Raw genomic sequence first — 16085 nt, 5'->3', positions numbered from 1 at the left:
CCCCCCCCCTCTGTTTTATTCTGCAATATAATACTAATGTTGCAAATCTCATCTCCTATGTCCCACAAAGAAAGTCTCCTGCCACATCATAGCAAGGCCTTCCTGACGTCATGGCCCCACCACGGCCCCACGTGCTCTGCCTCACTATAATTCAATAGACTATTAGAAATGTAAACATCACAGCTGTGGTGGGTTGATGCTTTCAGTATAAGGATACATTTGAAATAAAAACAAAATGATATAGTGCAGGATGTACTAACAAAGGAGGGAGAGGGAGAGGGAGTAGGGGGTATGATACCTTTTATTGGACCGTCGTTGATACGTTACAAGCTTTCGAACTTCTCACGGTCCTTCATCGGGTATGATGGAAGAAAGGAGCAACGCGGCCACCCACCCTTCTTTGCTTACTATAGTGCAGGATGTAATTCAAAACTGTAAAGAAAATACAAAGAATTATCTTTAAAACAACAAACCAGCTTTTTTTCCCTAGAAGTGCAGAGATTGAAACCTACGCTCAAAAAGCCACAATGTGCGAATCACATGCAGCAGAAGGGAAGTTATGATAAGGATATAAACCTTTGTTTGTGCAAAAAGATGTAGCTCCCTATTCAGTAGCTAACCACAGCGGTACGTTTAACCGATCTTGAAATCTTGCTAATTGCCGGTCTAGCCAATGCAGGAGCCCAACCCCTCTACTTTCAGTGGGTGCTGCAGCGGTTAATGAAACGCAAGCAAGATATTGATAGCTTTGAACATATTTAAGAACAGTCAACATATTGGAATACAATAAAACATTAACCACTAGTGAAAGTGAATACTTAACAATAAACTTTACTACTAAGTAAAAGTCACATGCTGGAATATGATCGGTGGTCAAAGTATGATGGCATTGAATGTTATCCTGTGTATAATAATCTATAATTTCACTTGAAGATTGAACGCTCCACCGCGCACACAAAGCAGTAACTGTAATGACCTACTCATTGGGACTTTCTTTATACATGATGACAATGGCACAATGTTCCAGGGGTAGACAACCCTACGTCAAGTGTTGAGAATTACCAATATAATATTACATTACATCCCTTTATTTTGCTTTTGACTGTGCACCAACAGGTGTAAGTCCTGTTGCTTTTTTTAGTGCCCCATGAACTGCACAAGGAATGAGCAGGATACTGATGAAATGATATAAGCATTGATATGAATTATATATCAATGGTTATATCATTTTATCAGTATCCTGGAGGTTTTTTTTTTTCTTTTGTATATACAGCTCAACCCCGTTATAGCGCAATCAGCTACAACACGGATCTGCTTATAATGCGGTTTGAGCGTGGCTCCCGTTTTAAGCAGATCTCCTACCTTTCTGATTCTGTGCTTGCTGCCGGCGCCCCCCTCCTCCTTGGCTCCGGCGTCAATTGACCCCACGGGGTCATGTGACATCACGTCACCATGGCAATGCGTTGTCATGTGACCCAGTGGGGTCCTTTGATGTAGAGGAGGAGGCGGCACAGGCAACAAAACGAACTCAATGGGCTGAATCAGTTTGCTGTCTTCTCCAATCTCCAACTGCATTGGTTTCTTACACATGTATGTATGTCTTTATTTATATAGCGCCATTAATGTACATAGCGCTTCAAAGTAGTAATACACGTGACAATCGTATAAATAACAAATAACTACAAGTAACAGATCATGGGAATAAGTGCTTCACACATAAAAGTAACATTGTGGAAGAGGAGTCCCTGCTTCGAAGTGCTTACAATCTAATTGTTAGGTAGGGCGAACGTACAGAGACAGTAGGAGGGCATTCTGGTAAGTGCGTCTGCAGAGGGCCAAGCTTTATGTATCATGTATAGTATTAGCCACGGTGCTACTCATATGCTTCTTTAAGCAAGTGTGTCTTGAGGTGGGTCTTAAAGGTGGATAGAGAGGATGCTAGTCGGGTATTGAGGGGAAGGGCATTCCAGAGGTGTGGGGTAGTCAGTGAGAAAGGTTTAAGGTGGGAGAGGGCTTTAGATACAAAGGGGGTAGAGAAAAGACATCCTTGAGCAGAACGCAAGTCAGGATGGTGCATAGCGATAAATTAGGGCTGAGATGTAAGGAGGAGAAGAGTGTAAAGCTTTAAATGTGAGGAGGAGAATTGAGTGCGAGATACAAGATTTGATATGAAGCCAGGAGAGTGATTTCAGCAGGTGAGATGCTGAGACAGATTTAGAAAAGAGTAGAGTGATTCTGGCAGCAGCTTTTAGGACATATTGTAGGGGAGACACTTGAGAGACAGGAAGGCCGGAAAGCAGGAGGTTACAGTAATCGAGACAGGAGAGAATGAGGGCCTGAGTCAAAGTTTTAGTAGTCGAGCAACAGAAGAAAGGACATATCTTTGTAATATTGTGGAGGAAAAAAGTGACAGGTTTTAGATACATTTTGAATGTGAGGGGAGAATGTGAGAGAGGAGTTGAGTGTGACCTCTAGGCAGCGTGCTTGGGCTACTGGGTGAATGATGGTACTTCCAACAGTAAGGTGGAGGGAGGTAGTAGGGCCAGGTTTGGGAGGAGGTATAAGTAGCTCTGTTTTTGCCATGTTAAGTTTAAGTTGGCGGAGGGCCATACAGGATGATATAGCAGAGAGACATTCAGAAACTTTGGTCTGTACAGCAGGTGTAAGGTCAAGGGTTGAAAAGTAAATGTGTGTGTCGTCAGCATAGAGGTGATATTTGAACCCAAGAGATGTGAGTAGGTCACCTACAGTAGAGAGTGTGTAAAGAGAAAAGAAAAGAGGTCCCAGGACAGAGCCCTGCGGTACCCCCACAGAGAGATCAATAGAGGAGGAGGAGGTGTTAGCAAAAGAGACACTAAGTATGGTGAGAGAGGTAAGAGGAGATCCAAGATAAAGCAGCGCTATACAAGAACATGCTATTATTATTATTATTATCATCATCCAGGATGATATCGCAGAAAGACATTCAGAAACTTTGGTCTGTACAGCAGGTGTAGGGTCAGGGGTTGAAAAGTAAATGTGTGTGTCGTCAGCATAGAGGTGATATTTAAACCCAAGAGATGTGATTAGATCGCCCAGAGAAAGTGTGTACAGAGAAAAGAGAAGAGGTCACAGGACAGAGCCCTGGGGAACCCCCACAGAGATATCGATATAGGAGGAGGTGTTAGCAAAAGAGACACTGAAAGTACGAGAGGTAGAAGGAGATCCAGGATAGAGCTTTGTTATGAATACCAAGAGTATGGACAATGTGAAGGAGAAGAGGGTGGTCCACGATGTCAAATTCTGCAGAGAGGTCAAGTAGTATGAGCAGAGTGTAATGACTTCTGTCTTTGGCAGCATGGAAGTCATTAGTTATTTTAGTGAGGGCTGTTTCAGTGGAGTGAGCAGTGCGGATGCCAGATTGTAGAGGGTCTAGGAGAGAATAGGTGTTGAGAAAATGGAGCAAATAAGAGAATACAAGATGTTCAAGGAGTTTGGAGTCAAAAGGCAGGAGGGAGACAGGTCGATAGTCAGAAAGACAGGTACTGCTGCGGCCAAGTTTATTCGAGCATTTGCCCGTTCTCGGCCGCAGCAGTAAACTGGCGCGCGCCGGAGGGTGCCGGGCGCGCGCCGAAGCAGCGGAAGAGCGCCCTCCGATCGGGGCGCTCTCCCTCCCGCTGCCGGGTCCGCCGGGTCCCCCGGAACCCCCTGCCGCCGTCCCCCACATCGCGGGACACCAGGGCTCCCTCGGGGAGCCCTGGACGCGCGTGCAGGGGGCGCAGGCTCCCGATGATGCGTGACCGCGCGTCGGTGACGCGCGGCACGCCGAGGGGCAGCCACTAGCAAGCCGGGAAATCTCCCGGCTTGCGGAACCGGCCACACTTTAATAAAGTGTGTCAGTAGTGTAGGGTCAAACTTGCTGTTTTTGAGTAATGGAATAACTGTTGCATGTTTGAAGGAGGAGGGAAAGTTACCAGAGTAGAGGGAAGAGTTGAAAATCTGTGTGAGCGTAGGGATTATAGTAGGAGCAAGAGGTTTTAGGAGATGGGAGGGAATGGGGTCAAGAAGGCAGGTGGTAGAGGGAGAAGAGGAGATTAGCAGTGACACATCCTCCTCCGAGACAGCGGAAAGTAGGAAGCGGTGTGGGATGGGAGGAGGAAACACATGCAGCAAGTTGTGATCACACACACACCACCCTATATTCACCTAATCTCTGCCCATCCAGACTCACTCTGCCACCCGTGTACTCATCCAACCTCTGCCTATCCAGACTCACTCTGACACCCCAGGCTTACCCGTATCCTCCCTCCTGACTCTCCTCACACACCCTACCTTGCCCCAGTCTGACCCTGCCTCCTCCCCCCAGACTCACCCTGCTGTAGCATTCACCCCATGTGATCCGCACACAGCTCCAGCAGCCGCCTTTAAGTTCAGATACCACCACAGTCTGTCATAAGGCAGCTCCTGCAAGCCGGGACCCTCTCGATTGACTAGCAGTTCTACTTATCGAACAGATACCCTTCCCATTAACATTGGTATGACACGGGCATCACATATCTCTGCCTAAAACCATTTTCGACAGTCAAGACGCACATTGGGGAATGTGCCATTCGTAATTTGGGCGCACACGAGCGATATTGGATTTGAGAAGGACCTTCTCTGGCAGCAAGGGGTTACCATCAGTACTTTATGGCGTTACTCTGTAACCATGGGAACAGGCGCCCTTATCCGCCGGAAGTTCCTGCGTGCCAGCATGGTTTCATGAACCGGAAATAGCGTCCTCTTTCTGAGTCCTGTTGGTAAGTGGAAACTCTTGCACTGTAAACAGGAAGTAGCGTGGGCATGATCGAGCCGTACTATGTGGTGTGAGCGGTATAGTGAGCCAAGCGATGGATGTTCTGAAGGCTGAAATAGCACAGAAGAGGAAGTAGCTGGAAGAACCCCTGATCAGAGCCATTTTTTTTCCGCGATCCAGTTATAAAACGTGGTTGCATCGGGTGGACCCTGAGCACCGCGTTCTAACGGGTTCAGCTGTATTTTTGTATTGCTATCTTCACTGGTTACTTTTTTTTAGTGGTTTGCTTCACAACACTTATCTATTGAGTTGCTAGTAGTTAAAAAAAAAAACAAGATAATCACAAAATCATTTATGTTTCTTTGTATTTGCACATGTTTGTTTGTAAATGTCCTTTTTAGGGGTTTGAGGTGATCTTATAATATAAATCACTATATTGGGATTATATAGTTGGAGTGTTGACAGATTAGACAGTAATTATTCTACAGCTGTGTGTTTTTTACCTGACACACCTCCCTGACCCAATCCAATTATAGATTGAGTAGTATCTATTTATAGATCACTTCAGGATCAGACCAGTCACTCTTTGACAATGTTCCACACTGGAACGAAACGCGTCAGAGTTAGTTGTTATGTGTACAGTATGTCCACTGCACATTAATACATTTTCTATTTTTCTATGGTTGCGCTTGGTTGAAACATTCTATCTACCGATCAGTAGTGCACCACTTTTTTTGCTATTACTGACTCATATTTCTGGACTGCAAGGGTGTATTAAAATAATAGAAGTAAAAGAACGTCTGTAGAAATGTTGAAAGGCATAAAATGTAAGAAATGTGTATTTCAGGTCCTAGACCCTTTTAAAGGTACAGTCCCTCCTATGACCAAAATGAACCAATAACATAGACATTAGTATTATTTATAAAATATTTTACGGGAGAGGGGGGATACATTGACTTACCACTCGATTTCAAGTATGTAATGGGTATAAAGTAATTATACATTATACATACGATTTACAGCTATAAAACATGAACAGCCAAAGTCTTGAAGGAATTTAGACAGGAACCTGATTTGATGGACTACGATAAATTGTTCCAGAAGGGGGGGGGGGGGGGGGTGATCGGAACAAGAAGGAACAGCGCCCGGATTCTTTATTTAACCCTGGGGCTATACGCAGGTTTCTGGAGGCAGATCTAGGGAGAGAAGTGCTGTGTACAGAAGGGGCGAGAAGTCTTCTCAGATAATTGGCTAACTTGTCCAGAAAGTATTTGAAGGTAAGACAGAAAAGTTGTACATTGCGTCTGGGCTCAAGGGAAAGCCAATCTAGTCAGTTAACATACTGTATTACAATGGTGGGTTTTGAAGTTACAGGTCTAAGGCGTTGCATTTGGGTGACAGTGTTTTTAAATCATTTTATAATTCGTTTAAGACCTTGCTCAGTTTAAGACCTTCCCAGAACAAAACGTGCTCAGGCAAAGTCCTTGCTCAGGCAGAGCCCTTCACCCTTTTATTTTTGTTGACCCTATGACAAGGTCAGGGTGGCTAAGCTCAGAGGAAACCCTATACTTACATTTCCTTTGAGAAAAATGAAAATATTTGAAACTAATTCGGCACAATGTTTACTTTAAGCATTCGCTTGAAGCTACAAGCCCAATGTTTCATATGTACGTGTTTACAGAACCAGAACAGGGGAGTCTCTGGAGCTGCTTCCTTATTGGCTCGGAGGACAAAGTGTGATTTGATTTCCCAAATGGGAGATTAAAGCACTGGCAAAAAGATGGGCAAGTAAATTGGGGAAGGGGAGGGTAAATGGAGCTAATAATAGTGCGATTCATGTATTAAATGTTTTATTAAGTTTGTCATATTATTACAACCCCAGTTCTACATCATGTACATTTGAGAAACACAAACAATAATTTTTTTTCTCTCTTTTCCCCATCGAGATTCGTTACTCTAATCCAGGGATGGACAACTCCAGTCCTCAAGGGCCACCAACAGGTCAGGTTTTAAGGATATCCCTGCCTCAGTACAGGTGGCTTAGTCATTGTTTGCAAACTGGGGGGCGCAAAATTTTCAGGGAGGGGGGGCAGTGCTTACACAGGGCCCACACTTTTCCCCACAACATTTAAATTAAATGCCGGGGGAGCGCACGAGGCCACTGTAGCTCTCTTACCTGCTCTCCGTTGACGCGTCACCATCACAACGCAGCGTTAAATTACGCCGCAGGATCAAATGGAAATGTGACGTCACATGACGTTGTGATGTCATGACGCTGCTCATGCCGGAGAGCAGGTAAGAAGGGGGGATGAGGGCGGGAGAGCAGGCAAGTGAGGGAGAGCAGGCAGGGGGGCGCACCTCTGCTCTAGGGGTACTGTACATTTGTACCATTGCAAAAATCATAGCACACAATCTTTATCTCAATCAGGAGATTATTTCCATGTGTGTTAATTACATTCCTCCAATACTTCATTGTATCAGAGGGTATAGAAAGTATAGGTCTGGCAGGGGTAAGGTTCTGACTCCTTAGGAAGCCGTTATCAGGCGAAACGTGTAGAGCCAGGGAATCAGACAGATGCGCTGCAGCCTCTTCTATCCGAGGATACCGGACCTGCCGACAGAAGCATCACATGAGACGTTGCAAGCACCCACACGGAGGTTGTGAGACTGCAGCTTGCTAACAGCTTGGAGATTGTCTTCAGAGATTGTATCTGTTTTCAAGCTTCAAAGAATGTCTGCTATGTAAGTACACATTGTATTCATTTTATCTGTGTTTTAGACCTGGTGCTCCCCAAGATTTGTTTTTTTTGGGGGGGGGGGGGTAGGGGTGGCACAGCGGTTACAGAGGTCCTGCTCTCATCATTTGACGCCGCAGGGTCATGTGACATGACCCCGCAGCATAAGAGGGGGGCGCAACACTGGTGGAGAGCAGAAAGATTGTGCACTCGTGTTTTAGACTATCTGCACTATTGCATCTTTTCTCAATTCCCTCGAGCTTTAACCCATGACCAGACCACACGGATCAAACGGTCACTGTTTGTGATATGCTACTTTGCTTTGGGATAAATGTGAGTAGTACCACCACATTGGCATTAACCTTTATCCACAGAGCACACATATTGCGCTATTGTGTCCATTTCTTGTCGGTTACTTATTGTGCTCCCCTATGCTTGGAGAAATACAAAAAATGTGTGGCAGAGCGAAGGAGACACATAGATAAGTGACCACACAAATAGCAGATACGGTGAATAAGCAAAGACAGAAAGGAAAAAGAAAGAGACATGGTGACAAAAGAAACATGAAGTGTGTCAAAGATAAAGAGCAAAGTAATAGATCGTGCAGAGTGTGCGAGGATTTAAGTGACAAAGAGTATAGGAAGAAAATGCGAAATGAGACCATGTGGGAATAAAGATGTCTGTCATAGCTGTGTGCCTCATACAGGTTTTCCTAAAGTAGGCAAAATATACACCCATAAAATGAAGATAAAAATAAAATGGAACACTGTTACTAAGCAGTGAGGCTATATTAAAATATATTAAAGCTGCAGTTCAGAGTCCCGTTTTTTTTTTTGTTTTTTTTTTTTAACTTCAATAGTTTCATGTGGGCAATCTTTACTTTCCGAAAAAACTGCATAGCTGCCGGCCAATTTGTTCTCCGTCTATTGATCGGCAAAGTTTGGCGACATCTTTAAACATGGGGAATGTAAATCGTTGCTATAAAAACAAGCATGCTTGTTAAAATAGAATACAAGAAAATTGGTCTTTAAAAGTAGTTTTTTTTTTTTCTTACTACAGAACTGATTTATTAAAAAAAAACCCACACATGCAGGATATTGCCTGAACTGCAGCTTTAAGTAACTTTCGTCTTTGAAGTTTTGGGGAATACCAGCTGAATAAAAAAAAGTTCCCTCTTCGATGCCAAACAATGCCTACTGTAACAATTAAATCATGCAGAGTACATACAGTAGGAGGAACCAACGACACCCCTTCCAAACACCAAGGGCACAAATTGGATATTGACTAGATCAGTGGAGGGCAGCTCACAATTCAGACACACTGGCTGCTTTCCACGTGATCGCGGAGGGGACTTTCCCTTCACCTTCCCACAGGAGAAATATAGGCAACAATAAAACCTTGGAGTATCTACTCCCAGATGCTGCCTGACCGAGTGCTCTCGCAATTAGCCACCCACCAGCAGTCGCTGGTCCTCTGACACCCTGCTTGCACGAGCTGGGAAAACCCCACTATACTGCGTGCCAAGTTATTTAGCACAAGAAAATATACTTGGGTGTGGGTGACAAGAATAAGCAAACGATAACTCATACAGTATGTAGTTGGAACAGCAAATAACCATATTTCTCGGCATAAATCCTGGTGGGCTTTGGAAAGAGAATCGGGAATGCGTCCCCACAAACTATACTGCATTTCTCTTCTACCTTCTCAAATCTGTTAAACGTCAGGATCAGAGTTACACAGCCTGGAAAGAGATGGCTCTTGCCCCATGCGATTTTTTTTATATCCCCCAGGTGATCTTATGACTTTTTCTAATCTTGCCCAAGAAGGATACTTATTATATTTCTCTGAGTTGCCCAACAACCTATTTATTGTTCTTCAAATCAGGCAATATTGCAATGGCTATATGAACAGTTTATGAGTTATACAGCATACACACACTCCAAAAGGTAGTGCCTACCCAACATGTGTCCCCTGTAGGAGCCGCGGCAATCTGGAGTCTGTGGTACTTTATAACAGTCCCAAATGCCCCCTTTCATGCCAGATATTGTAACAGTCTGTGGTCATTTGTTACTTAACTGGTATCTCCTTCATTATTTTGTTCTTGTACCTGCGCTTTAGAACAGGTGAGATCTTAATTAAATGTGCAATTCCACCAAACTGGCCACCCCCCCCCCCCCCCCAAGCATTTGTAAAGAGTGTAATTGTCTTTCCTAATCAAATGTAACCATGCTAATAGCAAAGTCTTGGTGGCTTCCTTTTTTTAACTTTTTATATTATTATTAATAATACTAAGAGTTGTTTGGCAGTCACATGTTTTTTTTATCCTCATCTTACCCTGTCCTTATTAGAGAGCCAGTAAAGATAAGTAGAGGGGTAGAGCTCCTAGAACTACATAAAATGTGCGTTCATTGCAAAAAACACTTGCGTTAGAAAACAAATCAAGTAAAAAAAAAAAAAAAAAACTGAATACTTAAAAATGTGAAATGTAACGAACGTTTGCACGTATAACTTTGGTTGGAGCAGTTTACCCCAAACTTGAAAAAAAAAATTGTGAACCGAATTTTTCGCCAGATTCATCCATCTCTGCCTAAAACCCCTTTCCTGAATAGGGTCCAACAAGACTCTTATTTGATTCCATTTATTTTACAATATTTTGCTAGTACATGTTTTAGACCAGGGGTGGACAACTCCTTTCCTCAAGGGCCACCAACAGGTCAGGTTTTCAGGATATCCCTGCCTCAGCACAATGGTCCACCTGTGCTGAAGCAGGGATATCCTGAAAACCTGACCTGATGGTGGCCCTTGGGGACTGTAGTTGCCCACCCCTGTAATATACAGTACATATGTTAATCTCTGCTAGATTAATAGTTGTCACATTTACTTACAAATTTACAAGCAGCAAATACTACATTGCCTTTTTTTCTTAGGCCGAGCTCACACTGCCTGCTACGGCCATGCGCTCCCATGCGTACCTCCGCCGCCCGCTCCTGCAGCCCAGCGATCTGTGTGTAAGCTGCAGGAGTAGGGTTGCGGCGGTCGTGGCAGACAGTTGCGGGTGCTGTCCCCCATTCCCCCCCCTTTTTTTTAAATTATTATTATACTCTGTAGACCGAAGCAAAATGTTGGTGAATTTCATCGCCTGTGTGCGGGGACCGGAAGGCAGGGAGCGGAGAGAGGGGGCTGTGTCATGGGCATTGTAGGACTGAACATAAACATAAAAGAAAAGCATGAGAGAGAGAGAGAGAGAGAGAGAGAGAGAGAGAGAGAGAGAGAGAGAGAGAGAGAGAGAGAGAGAGAGAGAGAGAGAGAGAGAGAAAGAGAGTGTGTGTGTGTGTGTGTGTGTGTGTGTGTGTGTGTCTCTGGTCACTTTCTGCTGACACGCTGCTGCAGCCGGAGATCACAGATAGAAAAGACTCCCGCGACTGCAGCAGCGTCGACACCGCACTTTTCAGCCAATGGTAGTTTCAATACTGAACACTACCATTGGCCGCCAGGAATCAGTGACGAACGCGCACGTCGTGTAGCGCGCTGTGTGAGCGGGGCCTTATTTTTATATGTAAAGCAAGTGACAATGTAGAATTCTGCATTCTTAACTAAGCTGGGAATCGTTTCGTGCTCCTGTTATAAATCGGGCATGGTCAGCGCTTATGCGCTGAGGCGCGCTGCTGCTCGACACTGAGCCCCTGCAGCCGCAATGAGAGCGGCTTTAGCAGGGGCTCGCGCACGCTTGCAGAAGCGTGTATCTCACCGAGTCTTCAGATTTGGCACTCGCCGGAGCGCAGGGCCGGTCACGTGAGCGGTTCGCCCAATGAGGGCGAACCAGCTCCGTGACGTCACTGGCCCGCCCCCAGGCCCGCCCCCGACACGCCCCCGGACGGCATGCTGTGTAAGGCCAGGGAAAGCACCGCTTTCCCTGAGCCTCAGCGCGCCTCCGCCCGGATACAACCACTATGTCCCAGGCCTTAGGCTGATATTATAGTGCTCGCGACGGCACGCGCATGCCGAGAACAACATACTTCTTCCCTATGAGGCCGTCCATAGTGCGGAAGACCGCGCGGCAGGTTATTTTTTAAAGACAAATTTTTTTTTTTTTCCTACACGTCACGGCCATGTCACATGAGCGTTTCAGCCAATGAGGGCGAACCAGCCTGGAGCCGCGTACGTCATGCCTCCCCAATCACTGGAAGCTGAGTTCACCCATTGCTCGGGCAAGTAGCGCGCACCCACTATAATCTCAGCCTAACATAATGGCTGCTTCAGTCAATGTAACTCAGCAGCTACAATGTATCCTTATATTAAAGGTAACATTGACTATTGTTACAGTTTACAGCACAGAATGCTGGGAACATGTGATAATTTGTTCCCAAACAGGAAAGTGTTACAAAAACACTTGCACTGCTGGAGAGATGTGGTAAAACCTGTTATAGAAATCACAGCACACTCATTAAAAATGGCATTGAGCTAAATTTAAGAAATAAATAAAATAAAACAGCCACTATTATGTAATACTACAGAACTGATTTATATTAAAAAGAAACATAAGATTTTACATGTTTTGCTGCTTTAATATAACAAACAAGTATTCTCCCGTATTGTTAATTACACTATATATATATATATATATATATATACAGTATATCCAATAAAGAATATCACTTGTGAGCACATCATGTCTTAGACAGGTCTGCAACCCTGCATTTCACCATTATTCCCCTAACATACAGTGCTCCCACTGCAGCAAGGGATTCTGGGAAATGATATGCAAATGAGCACACAATGTGTCACCTTTTGCCTGAAATATCGATTCACATGGAACCCATATAAGCAAATGCAATGCTGTTCACACAGATTTTAAGCACAGCATGGGATTAGATGCAAAGCAAGTCAAACCACTCACAAACATTTTTGTTTCCTTTTTCACCCACCATAACGCACACACGCACACACACACACTTTTACAATGATGTCGAAACAGCTTTGCCTAATTGTTTAACAGATTTAGTAATGCTTGAAATCAAACAAAGTAAACACAATTTATTAAAGGCATGTAAACCTCTTTTAATAGTTGGAAATTAACACTTCATACTTTAGACAATAAGCACACTATCTTCTTGCATATAACAAATATCAGTCAGTGGTATTGTTTAATAACACATTTATAAACTGTCATAATGTCTGGCTCATATATAAAACAAAATGACCTAGGAGCTGTCTAAGGCTGCGCTTATACAGCCGGCAACAGCGACGAGACCGATGATGTCACCCGTCGCCATAGCAACAAGTTGTATTTGGAAGTCTAGGCAACACCACTGGATGACGTCATAAATGGGGAAGGCAGAGACACGGAGAAGCTCCCGATTGGCCGCAAGTGGAGACCGTTGCCGAAAAAATGAAATATCCGTGACTACCAGATTTGTGGTAGCACTGTCGCTCCGTCGCTGTCGCGTGCACTTTAAGCGACGGCGACAATGCATTTGTTTTGACGCGACTGTGATGTTGCGTCACTGGCGACGGCACTATAAGCGCAGCCTAAGTGAACTTTCTATATCTACACTGTTGCAATGCCAACTTGCTTCCTTTGAGGACAGGAGTACAATGTCCACATGGCACCAAATTGGCAAATACTTGCTCTGATGTTTTAGTTAATGTAATATTCTGGATTAGTCTATGCACAATAAATACAATTAGAGATATTTGTATTAATCCAGAAGTTCCCTTTGTTCGTTTTTTAACCTCCTCTTCTCACCAAGATGGGATCCACAGGTTCTAGCAGCTGGTGCTCGCTGTTTTCAGCCATGGGGATCACTCGATTTCAGACATAGTTCTAAGTAAAAGTAGCTAGTTTAAATCTCCAGTGTCAAGCAGGGCAATAGGAAGCTGCAACGTCAGCCATTGCACCTTCTATTGACCCGAATCACGGTGGGATTTAAAAAACACATAGTATTCCAGGAACCAAGGTGTGCATGGGGCTGTAAATTACATTTAATCCTCTTTGCTCGGCATTAAGGGAGTTTAAAGACATTTATGTAAACAAATGATGCTCTGGGTGCATACCTTTGTCAGGGGTGTTGACCCACGCCAGCTGGGTATACTTTAAAGACTATAAAGATGGGCGCCAGTAACTTTGTAGGTATAACAGGACAGGCTTTATTCATTATGAGCAGGTTACCTCTGCCCCAGGTACATTATTGCATCCCTGAAGAGGCCCATTCTTAGTACTGGTTACATGAACAATATCATTCAAAGTTACTCTTCTTGCATTACTTTACTGCTATCTTGTCTCAGTGCCCATCTCTGGGGTTATTCTGATTATCGCACCTGGGGACAACTGCTTATAGTAATTATCTCACAGCTGCTTCACTCTTTCCTGATTTAAGTAACAGGGCATGGTCTACCTATCCTGGCTTATTTCCTTCCTTTGTGGGGGGTGCTTACCACATGGGTAGCCTCACTTGGTGCTCATCACAGGGACCTTCTGCGCACTTCATGGACAGAGGCAAATCGATGATGACAATTGCCACCTCTCACAGAAACATTCTAGCAATTGATTGGCTCCCTATTAATGATGCATGTAAACGGTAAGAACTATCAATAGTTCATATTGCACCAACATACAACTTATTGGATATATATATATAGATATATATATATAGATATATATATATAGAGATATATATATATATATATATATATATATATATATATATATATATATATATCTATATATATATATGAAAAAATCACACTCAGTTGGCACACTGTAAACAAATGAAAAAATGCTGATGCTTGTCCCATATGCACATGTAAAAAATAGATTTTACCAGAGTGGAGTCCGGAAAAAACGAGACAGCACACAGTCCAGTAGTTCCAATAAAGCTGTATTCAGAGTAACATGGCACCACCTCCAACGTTTCGATCACCCAAGCGTGACCTTCCTCAGGGACGTATATATATATATATATATATATATATATATATACACACACATATACACATATACACACACACACACACACACACACAACCAGAAATGTTCCCAAAGGGAGAACGCAAGCTTACCAAATTAATATTATCACTTTATTAATAATGCAATAAAAAAAGGGGAGAAAGAGTTAAAAGGAGAGGAACTCCTAAACAGCTCCTCAAAGGGACATCACTATACTATTAAACCCTGAAAAGAGACCGAGTAAATAATACACACTCTGCTAAAGTCTCCACCAAATAAAGTGACATGGGGTGGAGACAGACCACTAGCAGTGACTGGAGACAAATAATGATCCTCAAAAAACTAAGTGGCCATGAGGATAAGGTAGAAGACACAATGACATGACATGACATACATCTATATAATTGAAAACGTATGTTTGCCGTTCTTATGGGCAATCTGATTGGTCCGTCGGTCTGTCACTCAGCCTCTGGCCAATCAGATTGGTCCGTGGCCCGGCCCGCCCCGCACGCCTCTCATTGGCTCACCTGCCAAACTCTCAACTGCTGCCTACACAGCTGGGGGACACACGCACAACCACCCTGGCAACTCTCCTTTTCTCCTCCTCACCCCGCTGCATGGCCCGCCACAGACATAGCTGGGGGCACACACGCACAACCACCCTGGCAACTTTCCTCTTCTCCCCACCCCATGGCCTGCTGGATCCCCCCCCATCACTCAAAGCTCACCTCCCCGCCGGCTCCCCCCCCCTCCATCACCCGCAGCTCACCTCCCCGCGCACTTAATCCTGCTTGGCCGGGGGGGGGAGGCAAAGCGGCCCGGCCAGACTGAGTGATCACTTCCCAGCTACCTTCCCCTCGGCGCGCCTTCCCCCCTCAACACGACTCCCCTCATCCTCCGCTGCTCCGCCATCACCTCCTGCCACGCGCAGTGGGACATTGCGGGAGGGGGGGAGCAGGGCAGTGGTGGCCGCGCGGGACATGCCCTTCCCTCCAGTCCCCTTGTGTGTGTATGTGTGTGTGTGTGTGTGTGTGTGTGTGACATTGTGTGTGTGTGCGACATTGTGTGTGTGTGTGTGTGTGTGGGGGGGGGGGGGGACACTGTAGTGGGGGGGGGACCGAAGCTGCACATGGGGGGGGGGGGGGGCCGAGAAAGAGAGGGGGAGCGGAGAAACAGACAGGGGGAGTGGAGAGAGAGTAGGGAGCGGGACATTTTACACCAGGGCAACGCCAGTTCTCTCAGCTAGTAAAATATACATGTCACAGAGGATGTATGTGCCTCATATATCACAACGCTCACAAAAGAGATTAACTCTCATACAGTACATGTATAATACGAATTCTATCAGTCTCTTTCAAGGGTTTTATAGTATAGTGTTGTCTTTTTCTGCCTAGACTTGCAGCTCTTTATTATGGTGTTCTCTACATGTGTTTCATCCGCTGACCTCCAGAGGCGCAGCATCTCACTCCAAACACCACTTGTGATGGAGCTGCCTTGTAGGTCGTCATTAAGCACTCCACTCCATAGGTATTTTTCACAAAAGAACCTTTATTGTCTTATTGACAGGGGAAACAACTTCACTGGTACTTAAAAGGGATAGTCTTTAAATTGTCCTTACTTTCATGCTGGG

At 44.7% G+C, this 16085-nt stretch overlaps 1 protein-coding gene across 4 annotated transcripts in view; it reads right to left on the bottom strand.

Annotated features, from left to right (window-relative positions):
- The window catches only part of FLT3LG (fms related receptor tyrosine kinase 3 ligand), an 86551-nt gene that overhangs the window by 29255 nt on the left and 41211 nt on the right, over positions 1-16085 (bottom strand). For all 4 annotated transcript variants that reach the window (XM_075605570.1, XM_075605571.1, XM_075605572.1 and 1 more), the window contains exon 2: positions 299-432. The gene's annotated coding sequence lies outside the window, so the exon portion shown is untranslated. The remainder of the gene's footprint in view (positions 1-298; positions 433-16085) is intronic.

Source organism: Ascaphus truei, chromosome 6, assembly GCF_040206685.1.
Source record: "Ascaphus truei isolate aAscTru1 chromosome 6, aAscTru1.hap1, whole genome shotgun sequence".
In the NCBI taxonomy this organism is placed as follows: Eukaryota; Metazoa; Chordata; class Amphibia; order Anura; family Ascaphidae; genus Ascaphus; species Ascaphus truei.
This window is presented reverse-complemented; position numbering and strand designations above follow the sequence as displayed.